Source organism: Phalangium opilio, unplaced genomic scaffold (genome assembly GCF_054372755.1).
Source record: "Phalangium opilio isolate 3A_F unplaced genomic scaffold, DU_Popi_V2 ptg000360l_1, whole genome shotgun sequence".
Classification (NCBI taxonomy): Eukaryota; Metazoa; Arthropoda; class Arachnida; order Opiliones; family Phalangiidae; genus Phalangium; species Phalangium opilio.
Genome location: NW_028324230.1, coordinates 811,001 through 830,748, shown reverse-complemented (window position 1 = coordinate 830,748; position 19,748 = coordinate 811,001). Strand labels below are relative to the sequence as shown.

The following is a 19,748-nucleotide window of genomic DNA, read 5'->3' as shown; positions in this document are numbered from 1 at the left end:
TTGTAGTGTCTCAGATGTAACGTGAAAAGTCAGAGTTTTTCCACAATAAGAGACAACCATATAATTTCTGAACTTCCGTGGCTCAATGGTTAGCGCGTTCGGCTGTTAACCAGTAAGTTGGTGGTTCGAGCCCACCCGAAACCGGTGTTGTGAGGTCTCAGATGTGGCGTAAAAAGTCAGAGTTTTTCCACAATACGAGACAACCATATAATTTCTGAACTTCCGTGGCTCAATGGTTAGCGCGTTCGGCTGTTAACCAGTAAGTTGGTGGTTCGAGCCCACCCGAAACCGGTGTTGTGAGGTCTCAGATGTGGCGTAAAAAGTCAAGGTTTTTCCACAATACCTGACGACCATTCAATTTTTGGGCTTCAGTGGCGCAATGGTTAGCGCGTTCAGCTGTTATTCAAAAGAGTGGTGGTTTGAGCCCTCCCGGGTGCGGTGCTGTGAGGTCTCAGATGTAACGTAAAATGTCAGAGTTTTTCCACAATAACTGACGAACATTTAATTTTTGGGCTTCCGTGGCGCAATGGTTAGTGCGTTCAGCAGTTAACCGAAAGGTTGGTGGTTCGAGCCCACCCGGGAGAGGTGTTGTGGGGTCTCAGATGTAGCGTAAAAAGTCAAAACTTTTCCACAATACGGGACAACCATTTAATTCCTGAGCTTCCGTGGCTCAATGGTTAGCACGTTCGGCTGTTAACCAATAGGTTGGTGGTTCGAGCCCACCCGGGGGCGGTGTTGTGGGGTCTCAGATGTAGCATAAAAATTCAAAACTTTTCCACAATACGTGATAACCATTTAATTTCTGAGCTTCCGTGGCATAATTGTTAGCGCGTTCGGCTGTTAACCAATAGGTTGGTGGTTCGAGCCCACCCGGGACCGGTGTTGTGGGATCTCAAATGTAACGTAAAAACCAAAGTTTTTCCACAATACCTGACGACCATTGAATTTTTGGGTTTCCGTGGCGCATTGGTTAGCGCGTTCGGCTATGAACCGAAAGGTTGGTGGTTCGTGCCCATCCGGGAGCGGTGTTGTGAGGTCTCAGATGTGACGTAAAAAGTCAGAGTTTTTCCACAATACCTGACGACCATTTAATATTTGGGCTTCCGTGGCGCAATGGTTAGCGCGTTCGGCTGTTAACCGAAAGGTTGGTGGTTCGAGCCCACCCGAAAGCGGTGTTGTGAGGTCTCAGATGTAACGTAAAATGTCATACTTTTTCCACAATAACTGACGAACATTTAATTTCTGAACTTCCGTGGCTCAAAGGTTAGCGCGTTCGGCTGTTAACCAATAGGTTGGTGGTTCGAGCCCATCTGGGAGCGGTGTTGTGAGGTCTCAGATGTAACGTAAAAAGTCAAACGTTTTCCACAATAACTGACGAACCGAACGTTTGGTGGTTCGAGCCCATCCGGGAGCGTTTTGTAGTGTCTCAGATGTAACGTGAAAAGTCAGAGTTTTTCCACAATACGAGACAACCATATAATTTCTGAACTTCCGTGGCTCAATGGTTAGCGCGTTCGGCTGTTAACCAGTAAGTTGGTGGTTCGAGCCCACCCGAAACCGGTGTTGTGAGGTCTCAGATGTGGCGTAAAAAGTCAAGGTTTCTCCACAATACCTGACAACCATTTAATTACTGAGCTTCCGTGGCTCAATGGTTGGCGCGTTCGGCTGTTAACCGAAAGGTTGGTGGTTCGAGCCCATCCGGGAGCGGTGTTGTGAGGTCTCAGATGTGACGTAAAAAGTCAAGAGTTTTCCACAATACGAGACAACCATATAATTTCTGAACTTCCGTTGGCTCAATGGTTAGCGCGTTCGGCTGTTAACCAGTAAGTTGGTGGTTCGAGCCCACCCGAAACCGGTGTTGTGAGGTCTCAGATGTGGCGTAAAAAGTCAAGGTTTTTCCACAATACCTGACGACCATTCAATTTTTGGGCTTCCGTGGCGCAATGGTTAGCGCGTTCAGCTGTTATTCAAAAGAGTGGTGGTTTGAGCCCTCCCGGGAGCGGTGCTGTGAGGTCTCAGATGTAACGTAAAATGTCAGAGTTTTTCCACAATAACTGACGAACATTTAATTTTTGGGCTTCCGTGGCGCAATGGTTAGTGCGTTCAGCAGTTAACCGAAAGGTGGGTGGTTTGAGCCCACCCGGGAGAGGTGTTGTGGGGTCTCAGATGTAGCGTAAAAAGTCAAAACCTTTCCAAAATACGGGACAACCATTTAATTCCTGAGCTTCCGTGGCTCAATGGTTAGCGCGTTCGGCTGTTAACCAATTGGTTGGTGGTTCGAGCTCACCCGGGAGCGGTGTTGTGGGGTCTCAGATGTAGCATAAAAATTCAAAACTTTTCCACAATACGTGATAACCATTTAATTTCTGAGCTTCCGTGGCTTAATTGTTAGCGCGTTCGCCTGTTAACCAATAGGTTGGTGGTTCGAGCCCACCCGGGACCGGTGTTGTGGGATCTCAAATGTAACGTAAAAACCAAAGTTTTTCCACAATACCTGACGACCATTGAATTTTTGGGTTTCCGTGGCGCATTGGTTAGCGCGTTCGGCTATGAACCGAAAGGTTGGTGGTTCGTGCCCATCCGGGAGCGGTGTTGTGAGGTCTCAGATGTGTCGTAAAAAGTCAGAGTTTTTCCACAATACCTGACGAACATTTAATTTTTGGGCTTCCGTGGCGCAATGGTTAGCGCGCTCAACTGTTATTCAAAAGGTTGTTGGTTCGAGCTTACCCGGGAGCGGTGTTGTGATGTCTCAGATGTGACGTAAAAAGTCGCGGTTTTTCCACAATACCTGACGACCATTTAATATTTGGGCTTCCGTGGCGCAATGGTTAGCGCGTTCGGCTGTTAACCGAAAGGTTGGTGGTTCGAGCCCACCCGAAAGCGGTGTTGTGAGGTCTCAGATGTAACGTAAAATGTCATAGTTTTTCCACAATAACTGACGAACATTTAATTTCTGAACTTCCGTGGCTCAATGGTTAGCGCGTTCGGCTGTTAACCAATAGGTTGGTGGTTCGAGCCCATCTGGGAGCGGTGTTGTGAGGTCTCAGATGTAACGTAAAAAGTGAAACGTTTTCCACAATAACTGACGAACCGAACGTTTGGTGGTTCGAGCCCATCCGGGAGCGTTTTGTAGTGTCTCAGATGTAACGTGAAAAGTCAGAGTTTTTCCACAATACGAGACAACCATATAATTTCTGAACTTCCGTGGCTCAATGGTTAGCGCGTTCGGCTGTTAACCAGTAAGTTGGTGGTTCGAGCCCACCCGAAACCGGTGTTGTGAGGTCTCAGATGTGGCGTAAAAAGTCAAGGTTTCTCCACAATACCTGACAACCATTTAATTACTGAGCTTCCGTGGCTCAATGGTTGGCGCGTTCGGCTGTTAACCGAAAGGTTGGTGGTTCGAGCCCATCCGGGAGCGGTGTTGTGAGGTCTCAGATGTGACGTAAAAAGTCAAGAGTTTTCCACAATACGAGACAACCATATAATTTCTGAACTTCCGTTGGCTCAATGGTTAGCGCGTTCGGCTGTTAACCAGTAAGTTGGTGGTTCGAGCCCACCCGAAACCGGTGTTGTGAGGTCTCAGATGTGGCGTAAAAAGTCAAGGTTTCTCCACAATACCTGACAACCATTTAATTACTGAGCTTCCGTGGCTCAATGGTTGGCGCGTTCGGCTGTTAACCGAAAGGTTGGTGGTTCGAGCCCACCCGAAACCGGTGTTGTGAGGTCTCAGATGTGGCGTAAAAAGTCAAGGTTTCTCCACAATAACTGACAACCATTTAATTACTGAGCTTCCGTGGCTCAATGGTTGGCGCGTTCGGCTGTTAACCGAAAGGTTGGTGGTTCGAGCCCATCCGGGAGCGGTGTTGTGAGGTCTCAGATGTGACGTAAAAGTCAAGAGTTTTCCACAATACCTAACGACCAATTAATATTTGGGCTTCCGTGGCGCATTGGTTAGCGCGTTCGGCTATGAACCGAAAGGTTGGTGGTTCGTGCCCATCCGGGAGCGGTGTTGTGAGGTCTCAGATGTGACGTAAAAAGTCAGAGTTTTTCCACAATACCTGACGAACATTTAATTTTTGGGCTTCCGTGGCGCAATGGTTAGCGCGCTCAACTGTTATTCAAAAGGTTGGTGGTTCGAGCGTACCCGGGAGCGGTGTTGTGATGTCTCAGATGTGACGTAAAAAGTCGCGGTTTTTCCACAATACCTGACGACCATTTAATATTTGGGCTTCCGTGGCGCAATGGTTAGCGCGTTCGGCTGTTAACCGAAAGGTTGGTGGTTCGAGCCCACCCGAAAGCGGTGTTGTGAGGTCTCAGATGTAACGTAAAATGTCATAGTTTTTCCACAATAACTGACGAACATTTAATTTCTGAACTTCCGTGGCTCAATGGTTAGCGCGTTCGGCTGTTAACCAATAGGTTGGTGGTTCAAGCCCATCTGGGAGCGGTGTTGTGAGGTCTCAGATGTAACGTAAAAAGTCAAACGTTTTCCACAATAACTGACGAACCGAAAGTTTGGTGGTTCGAGCCCATCCGGGAGCGTTTTGTGGTGTCTCAGATGTAACGTGAAAAGTCAGAGTTTTTCCACAATACCTGACGAACATTTAATTTTTGGGCTTCCGTGGCTCAATGGTTAGCGCGTTCGGCTGTTAACCAGTAAATTGGTGGTTCGAGCCCACCCGAAACCGGTGTTGTGAGGTCTCAGATGTGGCGTAAAAAGTCAAGGTTTCTCCACAATACCTGACAACCATTTAATTACTGAGCTTCCGTGGCTCAATGGTTGGCGCGTTCGGCTGTTAACCGAAAGGTTGGTGGTTCGAGCCCACCCGAAACCGGTGTTGTGAGATCTCAGATGTGGCGTAAAAAGTCAAGGTTTCTCCACAATACCTGACAACCATTTAATTACTGAGCTTCCGTGGCTCAATGGTTGGCGCGTTCGGCTGTTAACCGAAAGGTTGGTGGTTCGAGCCCATCCGGGAGCGGTGTTGTGAGGTCTCAGATGTGACGTAAAAGTCAAGAGTTTTCCACAATACCTGACGACCAATTAATATTTGGGCTTCCGTGGCGCAATGGTTAGTGCGTTCAGCAGTTAACCGAAAGTTGGGTGGTTCGAGCCCACCCGGGAGAGGTGTTGTGGGGTCTCAGATGTAGCGTAAAAAGTCAAAACTTTTCCACAATACGGGACAACCATTTAATTCCTGAGCTTCCGTGGCTCAATGGTTAGCGCGTTCGGCTGTTAACCAATAGGTTGGTGGTTCGAGCCCACCCGGGAGCGGTGTTGTGGGGTCTCAGATGTAGCATAAAAATTCAAAACTTTTCCACAATACGTGATAACCATTTAATTTCTGAGCTTCCCTGGCTTAATTGTTAGCGCGTTCGGCTGTTAACCAATAGGTTGGTGGTTCGAGCCCACCCGGGACCGGTGTTGTGGGATCTCAAATGTAACGTAAAAACCAAAGTTTTTCCACAATACCTGACGACCATTGAATTTTTGGGTTTCCGTGGCGCATTGGTTAGCGCGTTCGGCTATGAACCGAAAGGTTGGTGGTTCGTGCCCATCCGGGAGCGGTGTTGTGAGGTCTCAGATGTGACGTAAAAAGTCGAGGTTTTTCCACAATACCTGACGAACATTTAATTTTTGGGCTTCCGTGGCGCAATGGTTAGCGCGTTTGGCTGTTAACCGAAAGGTTGGTGGTTCGAGCCCACCCGAAAGCGGTGTTGTGAGGTCTCAGATGTAACGTAAAATGTCATAGTTTTTCCACAATACGTGACGACCATTTAATATTTGGGCTTACGTGGCGCAATGGTTAGTGCGCTCAGCTGTTATTCAAAAGGTTGGTGGTTCGAGCTCCTCCGGGAGCGTTTTGTGGGGTCTCAGATGTGACGTAAAAACTCGAGGTTTTTCCACAATACCTGACGACCATTTAATATTTGGGCTTACGTGGCGCAATGGTTAGTGCGCTCAGCTGTTATTCAAAAGGTTGGTGGTTCGAGCCCCTCCGGGAGCGTTTTGTGGGGTCTCAGATGTAACGTAAAAAGTCAGAGTTTCTCCACAATACCTGACAACCATTTAATTACTGAGCTTCCGTGGCTCAATGGTTAGCGCGTTCGGCTGTTAACCAATAGGTTGGTGGTTCGAGCCCATCCGGGAGCGGTGTTGTGAGGTCTCAGATGTAACGTAAAATGTCATAGTTTTTCCACAGCACCTGACGACCATTTAAATTTTGGGCTTCTGTGGCGCAATGGTTAGCGCGTTCAGCTATTATTCAAAAAAAAGGTGGTTTGAGCCCTCCCGGGAGCGGTGCTGTGAGGTCTCAGATGTAACTTAAAAAGTCAAACGTTTTCCACAATAACTGACGAACCGAAAGTTTGGTGGTTCGAGCCCATCCGGGAGCGTTTTGTGGTGTCTCAGATGTAACGTGAAAAGTCAGAGTTTTTCCACAATACCTGACGAACATTTAATTTTTGGGCTTCCGTGGCTCAATGGTTAGCGCGTTCGGCTGTTAACAAGTAAGTTGGTGGTTCGAGCCCACCCGAAACCGGTGTTGTGAGGTCTCAGATGTAGCATAAAAATTCAAAACTTTTCCACAATACGTGATAACCATTTAATTTCTGAGCTTCCGTGGCTTAATTGTTAGCGCGTTCGGCTGTTAACCAATAGGTTGGTGGTTCGAGCCCACCCGGGACCGGTGTTGTGGGATCTCAAATGTAACGTAAAAACCAAAGTTTTTCCACAATACCTGACGACCATTGAATTTTTGGGTTTCCGTGGCGCATTGGTTAGCGCGTTCGGCTATGAACCGAAAGGTTGGTGGTTCGTGCCCATCCGGGAGCGTTTTGTGGTGTCTCAGATGTAACGTGAAAAGTCAGAGTTTTTCCACAATACCTGACGAACATTTAATTTTTGGGCTTCCGTGGCTCAATGGTTAGCGCGTTCGGCTGTTAACCAGTAAGTTGGTGGTTCGAACCCACCCGAAACCGGTGTTGTGAGGTCTCAGATGTGGCGTAAAAAGTCAAGGTTTCTCCACAATACCTGACAACCATTTAATTACTGAGCTTCCGTGGCTCAATGGTTGGCGCGTTCGGCTGTTAACCGAAAGGTTGGTGGTTCGAGCCCATCCGGGAGCGGTGTTGTGAGGTCTCAGATGTGACGTAAAAGTCAAGAGTTTTCCACAATACCTGACGACCAATTAATATTTGGGCTTCCGTGGCGCAATGGTTAGTGCGTTCAGCAGTTAACCGAAAGGTGGGTGGTTCGAGCCCACCCGGGAGAGGTGTTGTGGGGTCTCAGATGTAGCGTAAAAAGTCAAAACTTTTCCACAATACGGGACAACCATTTAATTCCTGAGCTTCCGTGGCTCAATGTTTAGCGCGTTCGGCTGTTAACCAATAGGTTGGTGGTTCGAGCCCACCCGGGAGCGGTGTTGTGGGGTCTCAGATGTAGCATAAAAATTCAAAACTTTTCCACAATACGTGATAACCATTTAATTTCTGAGCTTCCGTGGCTTAATTGTTAGCGCGTTCGGCTGTTAACCAATAGGTTGGTGGTTCGAGCCCACCCGGGACCGGTGTTGTGGGATCTCAAATGTAACGTAAAAAGTCGAGGTTTTTCCACAATACCTGACGAACATTTAATTTTTGGGCTTCCGTGGCGCAATGGTTAGCGCGCTCAACTGTTATTCAAAAGGTTGGTGGTTCGAGCGTACCCGGGAGCGGTGTTGTGATGTCTCAGATGTGACGTAAAAAGTCGAGGTTTTTCCACAATACCTGACGACCATTTAATATATGGGCTTCCGTGGCGCAATGGTTAGCGCGTTCGGCTGTTAACCGAAAGGTTGGTGGTTCGAGCCCACCCGAAAGCGGTGTTGTGAGGTCTCAGATGTAACGTAAAATGTCATAGTTTTTCCACAATACCTGACGACCATTTAATATTTGGGCTTACGTGGCGCAATGGTTAGTGCGCTCAGCTGTTATTCAAAAGGTTGGTGGTTCGAGCTCCTCCGGGAGCGTTTTGTGGGGTCTCAGATGTGACGTAAAAAGTCGAGGTTTTTCCACAATACCTGACGACCATTTAATATTTGGGCTTCCGTGGCGCAATGGTTAGCGCGTTCGGCTGTTAACCGAAAGGTTGGTGGTTCGAGCCCACCCGAAAGCGGTGTTGTGAGGTCTCAGATGTAACGTAAAATGTCATAGTTTTTCCACAATTCCTGACGACCATTTAATATTTGGGCTTACGTGGCGCAATGGTTAGTGCGCTCAGCTGTTATTCAAAAGGTTGGTGGTTCGAGCCCCTCCGGGAGCGTTTTGTGGGGTCTCAGATGTAACGTAAAAGGTCAGAGTTTCTCCACAATACCTGACAACCATTTAATTACTGAGCTTCCGTGGCTCAATGGTTAGCGCGTTCGGCTGTTAACCAATAGGTTGGTGGTTCGAGCCCATCCGGGAGCGGTGTTGTGAGGTCTCAGATGTAACGTAAAATGTCATAGTTTTTCCACAGCACCTGACGACCATTTAAATTTTGGGCTTCCGTGGCGCAATGGTTAGCGCGTTCAGCTATTATTCAAAAGACTGGTGGTTTGAGCCCTCCCGGGAGCGGTGCTGTGAGGTCTCAGATGTAACGTAAAATGTCAGAGTTTTTCCACAATAACTGACGAACATTTAATTTTTGGGCTTCCGTGGCGCAATGGTTAGCGCGTTCAGCAGTAAAACAATAGGTTGGTGGTTCGAGCCCACCCGGGAGCGGTGTTGTGGGATCTCAAATGTAACGTAAAAAGCCAAAGTTTTTTCACAATACCTGACGACCATTTAATTCTTGGGCTTCCGTTGCGCAATGGTTAGCGCGCTCAACTGTTATTCAAAAGGTTGGTGGTTCGAGCGTACCCGGGAGCGGTGTTGTGATGTCTCAGATGTGACGTAAAAAGTCGCGGTTTTTCCACAATACCTGACGACCATTTAATATTTGGGCTTCCGTGGCGCAATGGTTAGCGCGTTCGGCTGTTAACCGAATGGTTGGTGGTTCGAGCCCACCCGAAAGCGGTGTTGTGAGGTCTCAGATGTAACGTAAAATGTCATAGTTTTTCCACAATAACTGACGAACATTTAATTCTGAACTTCCGTGGCTCAATGGTTAGCGCGTTCGGCTGTTAACCAATAGGTTGGTGGTTCGAGCCCATCTGGGAGCGGTGTTGTGAGGTCTCAGATGTAACTTAAAAAGTCAAACGTTTTCCACAATAACTGACGAACCGAAAGTTTGGTGGTTCGAGCCCATCCGGGAGCGTTTTGTGGTGTCTCAGATGTAACGTGAAAAGTCAGAGTTTTTCCACAATACCTGACGAACATTTAATTTTTGGGCTTCCGTGGCTCAATGGTTAGCGCGTTCGGCTGTTAACCAGTAAGTTGGTGGTTCGAACCCACCCGAAACCGGTGTTGTGAGGTCTCAGATGTGGCGTAAAAAGTCAAGGTTTCTCCACAATACCTGACAACCATTTAATTACTGAGCTTCCGTGGCTCAATGGTTGGCGCGTTCGGCTGTTAACCGAAAGGTTGGTGGTTCGAGCCCATCCGGGAGCGGTGTTGTGAGGTCTCAGATGTGACGTAAAAGTCAAGAGTTTTCCACAATACCTGACGACCAATTAATATTTGGGCTTCCGTGGCGCAATGGTTAGTGCGTTCAGCAGTTAACCGAAAGGTGGGTGGTTCGAGCCCACCCGGGAGAGGTGTTGTGGGGTCTCAGATGTAGCGTAAAAAGTCAAAACTTTTCCACAATACGGGACAACCATTTAATTCCTGAGCTTCCGTGGCTCAATGTTTAGCGCGTTCGGCTGTTAACCAATAGGTTGGTGGTTCGAGCCCACCCGGGAGCGGTGTTGTGGGGTCTCAGATGTAGCATAAAAATTCAAAACTTTTCCACAATACGTGATAACCATTTAATTTCTGAGCTTCCGTGGCTTAATTGTTAGCGCGTTCGGCTGTTAACCAATAGGTTGGTGGTTCGAGCCCACCCGGGACCGGTGTTGTGGGATCTCAAATGTAACGTAAAAAGTCGAGGTTTTTCCACAATACCTGACGAACATTTAATTTTTGGGCTTCCGTGGCGCAATGGTTAGCGCGCTCAACTGTTATTCAAAAGGTTGGTGGTTCGAGCGTACCCGGGAGCGGTGTTGTGATGTCTCAGATGTGACGTAAAAAGTCGAGGTTTTTCCACAATACCTGACGACCATTTAATATATGGGCTTCCGTGGCGCAATGGTTAGCGCGTTCGGCTGTTAACCGAAAGGTTGGTGGTTCGAGCCCACCCGAAAGCGGTGTTGTGAGGTCTCAGATGTAACGTAAAATGTCATAGTTTTTCCACAATACCTGACGACCATTTAATATTTGGGCTTACGTGGCGCAATGGTTAGTGCGCTCAGCTGTTATTCAAAAGGTTGGTGGTTCGAGCTCCTCCGGGAGCGTTTTGTGGGGTCTCAGATGTGACGTAAAAAGTCGAGGTTTTTCCACAATACCTGACGACCATTTAATATTTGGGCTTCCGTGGCGCAATGGTTAGCGCGTTCGGCTGTTAACCGAAAGGTTGGTGGTTCGAGCCCACCCGAAAGCGGTGTTGTGAGGTCTCAGATGTAACGTAAAATGTCATAGTTTTTCCACAATTCCTGACGACCATTTAATATTTGGGCTTACGTGGCGCAATGGTTAGTGCGCTCAGCTGTTATTCAAAAGGTTGGTGGTTCGAGCCCCTCCGGGAGCGTTTTGTGGGGTCTCAGATGTAACGTAAAAGGTCAGAGTTTCTCCACAATACCTGACAACCATTTAATTACTGAGCTTCCGTGGCTCAATGGTTAGCGCGTTCGGCTGTTAACCAATAGGTTGGTGGTTCGAGCCCATCCGGGAGCGGTGTTGTGAGGTCTCAGATGTAACGTAAAATGTCATAGTTTTTCCACAGCACCTGACGACCATTTAAATTTTGGGCTTCCGTGGCGCAATGGTTAGCGCGTTCAGCTATTATTCAAAAGACTGGTGGTTTGAGCCCTCCCGGGAGCGGTGCTGTGAGGTCTCAGATGTAACGTAAAATGTCAGAGTTTTTCCACAATAACTGACGAACATTTAATTTTTGGGCTTCCGTGGCGCAATGGTTAGCGCGTTCAGCAGTAAAACAATAGGTTGGTGGTTCGAGCCCACCCGGGAGCGGTGTTGTGGGATCTCAAATGTAACGTAAAAAGCCAAAGTTTTTTCACAATACCTGACGACCATTTAATTCTTGGGCTTCCGTTGCGCAATGGTTAGCGCGCTCAACTGTTATTCAAAAGGTTGGTGGTTCGAGCGTACCCGGGAGCGGTGTTGTGATGTCTCAGATGTGACGTAAAAAGTCGCGGTTTTTCCACAATACCTGACGACCATTTAATATTTGGGCTTCCGTGGCGCAATGGTTAGCGCGTTCGGCTGTTAACCGAAAGGTTGGTGGTTCGAGCCCACCCGAAAGCGGTGTTGTGAGGTCTCAGATGTAACGTAAAATGTCATAGTTTTTCCACAATAACTGACGAACATTTAATTTCTGAACTTCCGTGGCTCAATGGTTAGCGCGTTCGGCTGTTAACCAATAGGTTGGTGGTTCGAGCCCATCTGGGAGCGGTGTTGTGAGGTCTCAGATGTAACTTAAAAAGTCAAACGTTTTCCACAATAACTGACGAACCGAAAGTTTGGTGGTTCGAGCCCATCCGGGAGCGTTTTGTGGTGTCTCAGATGTAACGTGAAAAGTCAGAGTTTTTCCACAATACCTGACGAACATTTAATTTTTGGGCTTCCGTGGCTCAATGGTTAGCGCGTTCGGCTGTTAACCAGTAAGTTGGTGGTTCGAGCCCACCCGAAACCGGTGTTGTGAGGTCTCAGATGTGGCGTAAAAAGTCAAGGTTTCTCCACAATACCTGACAACCATTTAATTACTGAGCTTCCGTGGCTCAATGGTTGGCGCGTTCGGCTGTTAACCGAAAGGTTGGTGGTTCGAGCCCATCCGGGAGCGGTGTTGTGAGGTCTCAGATGTGACGTAAAAGTCAAGAGTTTTCCACAATACCTGACGACCAATTAATATTTGGGCTTCCGTGGTGCAATGGTTAGTGCGTTCAGCAGTTAACCGAAAGGTGGGTGGTTCGAGCCCACCCGGGAGAGGTGTTGTGGGGTCTCAGATGTAGCGTAAAAAGTCAAAACTTTTCCACAATACGGGACAACCATTTAATTCCTGAGCTTCCGTGGCTCAATGGTTAGCGCGTTCGGCTGTTAACCAATAGGTTGGTGGTTCGAGCCCACCCGGGAGCGGTGTTGTGGGGTCTCAGATGTAGCATAAAAATTCAAAACTTTTCCACAATACGTGATAACCATTTAATTTCTGAGCTTCCGTGGCTTAATTTTTAGCGCGTTCGGCTGTTAACCAATAGGTTGGTGGTTCGAGCCCACCCGGGACCGGTGTTGTGGGATCTCAAATGTAACGTAAAAACCAAAGTTTTTCCACAATACCTGACGACCATTTAATTTTTGGGTTTCCGTGGCGCATTGGTTAGCGCGTTCGGCTATGAACCGAAAGGTTGGTGGTTCGTGCCCATCCGGGAGCGGTGTTGTGAGGTCTCAGATGTGACGTAAAAAGTCGAGGTTTTTCCACAATACCTGACGAACATTTAATTTTTGGGCTTCCGTGGCGCAATGGTTAGCGCGTTCGGCTGTTAACCGAAAGGTTGGTGATTTGAGCCCACCCGAAAGCGGTGTTGTGAGGTCTCAGATGTAACGTAAAATGTCATAGTTTTTCCACAATACCTGACGACCATTTAATATTTGGGCTTACGTGGCGCAATGGTTATTGCGCTCAGCTGTTATTCAAAAGGTTGGTGGTTCGAGCCCCTCCGGGAGCGTTTTGTGGGGTCTCAGATGTGACGTAAAAAGTCGAGGTTTTTCCACAATACCTGCCGACCATTTAATATTTGGGCTTCCGTGGCGCAATGGTTAGCACGTTCGGCTGTTAACCGAAAGGTTGGTGGTTCGAGCCCACCCGAAAGCGGTGTTGTGAGGTCTCAGATGTAACGTAATATGTCATAGTTTTTCCACAATACCTGACGACCATTTAATATTTGGGCTTAGGTGGCGCAATGGTTAGTGCGCTCAGCTGTTATTCAAAAGGTTGGTGGTTCGAGCCCCTCCGGGAGCGTTTTGTGGGGTCTCAGATGTAACGTAAAAAGTCAGAGTTTCTCCACAATACCTGACAACCATTTAATTACTGAGGTTCCGTGGCTCAATGGTTAGCGCGTTCGGCTGTTAACCAATAGGTTGGTGGTTTGAGCCCTCCCGGGAGCGGTGCTGTGAGGTCTCAGATGTAACGTAAAATGTCAGAGTTTTTCCACAATAACTGACGAACATTTAATTTTTGGGCTTCCGTGGCGCAATGGTTAGCGCGTTCAGCTGTTAATCGAAAGGTTGGTGGTTCGAGCCCATCCGGGGGCGGTGTTGTGAGGTCTCAGATGTGAAGTAAAAAGTCAAAGTTTTACCTCAATACCTGACGAAAATTTAATTTTTGGGCTTCAGTGGCGCAATGGTCAGCGCGTTCAGCTGTTAACCGAAAGGTTGGTGGTTCGAGCCCACCCGGGAGCGGTGTTTTTGGATCTCAAATGTAACGTAAAAAGCCAAAGTTTTTTCACAATACCTGACGACCATCTAATTCTTGGGCTTCCGTTGCGCAATGGTTAGCGCGTTCGGCTGTTGACCGAAAGGTTGGTGGTTCGAGCCCACCTGGGAGAGGTGTTGTAGGGTCTCAGATGTAACGTAAAAAGTCATAACTTATCCACAATACCTAACAACCATTTAATTTCTGAGCTTCTGTGGCTCACTGGTTAGCGCGTTCGGCTGTTAACCAATAGGTTGGTGGTTCGAGACCATCCGGGAGAAGTGTTGTGACGTCTCAGATGTAACGTAAAATGTCAGAGTTTTTCCACAATACCTGACGAACATTTAATTTTTGGGCTTCCGTGGCTCAATGGTTAGAGCGTTCGGCTGTTAACCAATAGGTTGGTGGTTCGAGCCCTCCCGGGAGCGGTGTTGTGACGTCTCAGATGTAACGTAAAATGTCAGAGTTTTTCCACAATACCTGACGAGCATTTAACTTTTGGGCTTCCGTGGCGCAATGGTTAGCGCGTTCAGCTGTTAATCGAAAGGTTGGTGGTTCGAGCCCATCCGGGGGCGGTGTTGTGAGGTCTCAGATGTGAAGTAAAAAGTCAAAGTTTTACCTCAATACCTGACGAAAATTTAATTTTTGGGCTTCAGTGGCGCAATGGTCAGCGCGTTCAGCTGTTAACCGAAAGGTTGGTGGTTCGAGCCCACCCGGGAGCGGTGTTTTTGGATCTCAAATGTAACGTAAATAGCCAAAGTTTTTCCACAATACCTGACGAACATTTAATTTTTGGGCTTCCGTGGCTCAATGGTTAGCGCGTTCGGCTGTTAATCGAAAGGTTGGAGGTTCGAGCCCATCTGGGAGCGGTGTTGTGAGGTCTCAGATGTAACGTAAAAAGTCAAACGTTTTCCACAATACCTCACGAACATTTAATTTTTGGGCTTCCGTGGCGCAATGGTTAGCGCGCTCAACTGTTATTCAAAAGGTTGGTGGTTCGAGCCCCTCCGGGAGCGTTTTGTGGGGTCTCAGATGTGACGTAAAAAGTTGAGGTTTTTCCACAATACCTGACGACCATTTAATACTTGGGCTTCCGTGGCGCAATGGTTAGCGCGTTCGGCTGTTAACCGAAAGGTTGGTGGTTCGAGCCCACCCGAAAGCGGTGTTGTGAGGTCTCAGATGTAACGTAAAATGTCATAGTTTTTCCACAATACCTGACGACCATTTAATATTTGGGCTTACGTGGCGCAATGGTTAGTGCGCTCAGCTGTTATTCAAAAGGTTGGTGGTTCGAGCCCACCCGGGAGCGGTGTTTTTGGATCTCAAATGTAACGTAAAAAGCCAAAGTTTTTTCACAATACCTGACGACCATCTAATTCTTGGGCTTCCGTTGCGCAATGGTTAGCGCGTTCGGCTGTTGACCGAAAGGTTGGTGGTTCGAGCCCACCTGGGAGAGGTGTTGTAGGGTCTCAGATGTAACGTAAAAAGTCATAACTTATCCACAATACCTAACAACCATTTAATTTCTGAGCTTCTGTGGCTCACTGGTTAGCGCGTTCGGCTGTTAACCAATAGGTTGGTGGTTCGAGCCCATCCGGGAGAAGTGTTGTGACGTCTCAGATGTAACGTAAAATGTCAGAGTTTTTCCACAATACCTGACGAACATTTAATTTTTGGGCTTCCGTGGCTCAATGGTTAGAGCGTTCGGCTGTTAACCAATAGGTTGGTGGTTCGAGCCCTCCCGGGAGCGGTGTTGTGACGTCTCAGATGTAACGTAAAATGTCAGAGTTTTTCCACAATACCTGACGAGCATTTAACTTTTGGGCTTCCGTGGCGCAATGGTTAGCGCGTTCAGCTGTTAATCGAAAGGTTGGTGGTTCGAGCCCATCCGGGGGCGGTGTTGTGAGGTCTCAGATGTGAAGTAAAAAGTCAAAGTTTTACCTCAATACCTGACGAAAATTTAATTTTTGGGCTTCAGTGGCGCAATGGTCAGCGCGTTCAGCTGTTAACCGAAAGGTTGGTGGTTCGAGCCCACCCGGGAGCGGTGTTTTTGGATCTCAAATGTAACGTAAATAGCCAAAGTTTTTCCACAATACCTGACGAACATTTAATTTTTGGGCTTCCGTGGCTCAATGATTAGCGCGTTCGGCTGTTAATCGAAAGGTTGGAGGTTCGAGCCCATCTGGGAGCGGTGTTGTGAGGTCTCAGATGTAACGTAAAAAGTCAAACGTTTTCCACAATACCTCACGAACATTTAATTTTTGGGCTTCCGTGGCGCAATGGTTAGCGCGCTCAACTGTTATTCAAAAGGTTGGTGGTTCGAGCCCCTCCGGGAGCGTTTTGTGGGGTCTCAGATGTGACGTAAAAAGTTGAGGTTTTTCCACAATACCTGACGACCATTTAATACTTGGGCTTCCGTGGCGCAATGGTTAGCGCGTTCGGCTGTTAACCGAAAGGTTGGTGGTTCGAGCCCACCCGAAAGCGGTGTTGTGAGGTCTCAGATGTAACGTAAAATGTCATAGTTTTTCCACAATACCTGACGACCATTTAATATTTGGGCTTACGTGGCGCAATGGTTAGTGCGCTCAGCTGTTATTCAAAAGGTTGGTGGTTCGAGCCCCTCCGGGAGCGTTTTGTGGGGTCTCAGATGTAACGTAAAAAGTCAGAGTTTCTCCACAATACCTGACAACCATTTAATTACTGAGCTTCCGTGGCTCAATGGTTAGCGCGTTCGGCTGTTAACCAATAGGTTGGTGGTTCGAGCCCATCCGGGAGCGGTGTTGTGAGGTCTCAGATGTAACGTAAAATGTCATAGTTTTTCCACAGCACCTGACGACCATTTAAATTTTGGGCTTCCGTGGCGCAATGGTTAGCGCGTTCAGCTGTTATTCAAAAGACTGGTGGTTTGAGCCCTCCCGGGAGCGGTGCTGTGAGGTCTCAGATGTAACGTAAAATGTCAGAGTTTTTCCACAATAACTGACGAACATTTAATTTTTGGGCTTCCGTGGCGCAATGGTTAGCGCGTTCAGCAGTAAAACAATAGGTTGGTGGTTCGAGCCCACCCGGGAGCGGTGTTGTGGGATCTCAAATGTAACGTAAAAAGCCAAAGTTTTTTCACAATACCTGACGACCATTTAATATTTGGGCTTACGTGGCGCAATGGTTAGTGCGCTCAGCTGTTATTCAAAAGGTTGGTGGTTCGAGCCCCTCCGGGAGCGTTTTGTGGGGTCTCAGATGTAACGTAAAAAGTCAGAGTTTCTCCACAATACCTGACAACCATTTAATTACTGAGCTTCCGTGGCTCAATGGTTAGCGCGTTCGGCTGTTAACCAATAGGTTGGTGGTTCGAGCCCATCCGGGAGCGGTGTTGTGAGGTCTCAGATGTAACGTAAAATGTCATAGTTTTTCCACAGCACCTGACGACCATTTAAATTTTGGGCTTCCGTGGCGCAATGGTTAGCGCGTTCAGCTGTTATTCAAAAGACTGGTGGTTTGAGCCCTCCCGGGAGCGGTGCTGTGAGGTCTCAGATGTAACGTAAAATGTCAGAGTTTTTCCACAATAACTGACGAACATTTAATTTTTGGGCTTCCGTGGCGCAATGGTTAGCGCGTTCAGCAGTAAAACAATAGGTTGGTGGTTCGAGCCCACCCGGGAGCGGTGTTGTGGGATCTCAAATGTAACGTAAAAAGCCAAAGTTTTTTCACAATACCTGACGACCATTTAATTCTTGGGCTTCCGTTGCGCAATGGTTAGCGCGTTCGGCTGTTGACCGAAAGGTTGGTGGTTCGAGCCCACCTGGGAGAGGTGTTGTAGGGTCTCAGATGTAACGTAAAAAGTCATAACTTATCCACGATACCTAACAACCATTTAATTTCTGAGCTTCTGTGGCTCAATGGTTAGCGCGTTCGGCTGTTAACCAATAGGTTGGTGGTTCGAGCCCATCCGGGAGAAGTGTTGTGACGTCTCAGATGTAACGTAAAATGTCAGAGTTTTTCCACAATACCTGACGAACATTTAATTTTTGGGCTTCCGTGGCTCAATGGTTAGAGCGTTCGGCTGTTAACCAATAGGTTGGTGGTTCGAGCCCTCCCGGGAGCGGTGTTGTGACGTCTCAGATGTAACGTAAAATGTCATAGTTTTTCCACAATACCTGACGACCATTTAATATTTGGGCTTACGTGGCGCAATGGTTAGTGCGCTCAGCTGTTATTCAAAAGGTTGGTGGTTCGAGCCCCTCCGGGAGCGTTTTGTGGGGTCTCAGATGTAACGTAAAAAGTCAGAGTTTCTCCACTATACCTGACAACCATTTAATTACTGAGCTTCCGTGGCTCAATGGTTAGCGCGTTCGGCTGTTAACCAATAGGTTGGTGGTTCGAGCCCATCCGGGAGCGGTGTTGTGAGGTCTCAGATGTAACGTAAAATGTCATAGTTTTTCCACAGCACCTGACGACCATTTAAATTTTGGGCTTCCGTGGCGCAATGGTTAGTGCGTTCAGCTGTTATTCAAAAGACTGGTGGTTTGAGCCCTCCCGGGAGCGGTGCTGCGAGGTCTCAGATGTAACGTAAAATGTCAGAGTTTTTCCACAATAACTGACGAACATTTAATTTTTGGGCTTCCGTGGCGCAATGGTTAGCGCGTTCAGCAGTAAAACAATAGGTTGGTGGTTCGAGCCCACCCGGGAGCGGTGTTGTGGGATCTCAAATGTAACGTAAAAAGCCAAAGTCTTTTCACAATACCTGACGACCATTTAATTCTTGGGCTTCCGTTGCGCAATGGTTAGCGCGTTCGGCTGTTGACCGAAAGGTTGGTGGTTCGAGCCCACCTGGGAGAGGTGTTGTAGGGTCTCAGATGTAACGTAAAAAGTCATAACTTATCCACAATACCTAACAACCATTTAATTTCTGAGCTTCTGTGGCTCAATGGTTAGCGCGTTCGGCTGTTAACCAATAGGTTGGTGGTTCGAGCCCATCCGGGAGAAGTGTTGTGACGTCTCAGATGTAACGTAAAATGTCAGAGTTTTTCCACAATACCTGACGAACATTTAATTTTTGGGCTTCCGTGGCTCAATGGTTAGAGCGTTCGGCTGTTAACCAATAGGTTGGTGGTTCGAGCCCTCCCGGGAGCGGTGTTGTGACGTCTCAGATGTAACGTAAAATGTCAGAGTTTTTCCACAATACCTGACGAGCATTTAATTTTTGGGCTTCCGTGGCGCAATGGTTAGCGCGTTCAGCTGTTAACCGAAAGGTTGGTGGTTCGAGCCCACCCGGGAGCGGTGTTTTTGGATCTCAAATGTAACGTAAATAGCCAAAGTTTTTCCACAATACCTGACGACCATTTAATTTTTGGGCGTCCGTAGCGAATGGTTAGCGCGTTCGGCTGTTAACCAATAGGTTGGTGGTTCGAGCCCATCCGGGAGAGGTGTTGTGACGTCTCAGATGTAACGTAAAATGTCAGAGTTTTTCCACAATACCTGACGAACATTTAATTTTTGAGCTTCCGTGGCTCAATGGTTAGCGCGTTCGGCTGTTAATCGAAAGGTTGGTGGTTCGAGCCCATCCGGGAGCGGTGTTGTGAGGTCTCAGATGTAGCGTGAAAAGTCAAACTTTTTCGATAATACGTGATAACCATTTATTTTCTGAGCTTCCGTGGCTCAATTGTTAGCGCGTTCGGCTGTTAACCAATAGGTTGGTGGTTCGAGCCCACCCGGGAGCGGTGTTTTGGGATCTCAAATGTAACATAAATAGCCAAAGTTTTTCCACAATACCTGTCGACCATTTAATTTTTGGGCGTCCGTGGCGCAATGGTTAGCGCGTTCGGCTGTTAACCGAAACGTTGGTGGTTCGAGCCCATCCGGGAGCGGTGTTGTGACGTCTCAGATGTTACGTAAAATGTCAGAGTTTTTCCACAATACCTGACGAACATTTCATTTCTGGGCTTCCGTGGCGCAATAATTAGCGCGTCCAGCTGTTAATCGAAAGGTTGGTGGTTCGAGCCCACCCGGGAGGGGTGTTTTGGGATCTCAAATGAAACGTAAATAGCCAAAGTTTTTCCACAATACCTGACGACCATTTAATTTTTGGGCGTCCGTGGCGCAATGGTTAGCGCGT

At 47.8% G+C, this 19,748-nt stretch overlaps 6 non-coding genes across 6 annotated transcripts; all 6 read left to right on the top strand.

Annotated features, from left to right (window-relative positions):
* Window positions 1–952: 952 nt before the first annotated feature.
* On the top strand, window positions 953–1,025 carry TRNAH-AUG (transfer RNA histidin (anticodon AUG)). Its single transcript has one exon. It is a non-coding gene; the product is annotated as a tRNA-His (tRNA).
* Window positions 1,026–2,516: 1,491 nt separating this feature from the next.
* On the top strand, window positions 2,517–2,589 carry TRNAH-AUG (transfer RNA histidin (anticodon AUG)). Its single transcript has one exon. It is a non-coding gene; the product is annotated as a tRNA-His (tRNA).
* Window positions 2,590–3,933: 1,344 nt separating this feature from the next.
* Window positions 3,934–4,006, top strand: TRNAH-AUG (transfer RNA histidin (anticodon AUG)). The gene has a single exon. It is a non-coding gene; the product is annotated as a tRNA-His (tRNA).
* Window positions 4,007–5,495: 1,489 nt separating this feature from the next.
* On the top strand, window positions 5,496–5,568 carry TRNAH-AUG (transfer RNA histidin (anticodon AUG)). Its single transcript has one exon. It is a non-coding gene; the product is annotated as a tRNA-His (tRNA).
* Window positions 5,569–6,762: 1,194 nt separating this feature from the next.
* TRNAH-AUG (transfer RNA histidin (anticodon AUG)) lies at window positions 6,763–6,835 on the top strand. Its single transcript has one exon. It is a non-coding gene; the product is annotated as a tRNA-His (tRNA).
* A 5,691-nt stretch (window positions 6,836–12,526) lies between these two features.
* On the top strand, window positions 12,527–12,599 carry TRNAH-AUG (transfer RNA histidin (anticodon AUG)). The gene has a single exon. It is a non-coding gene; the product is annotated as a tRNA-His (tRNA).
* The last annotated feature ends 7,149 nt before the right edge of the window (window positions 12,600–19,748 follow it).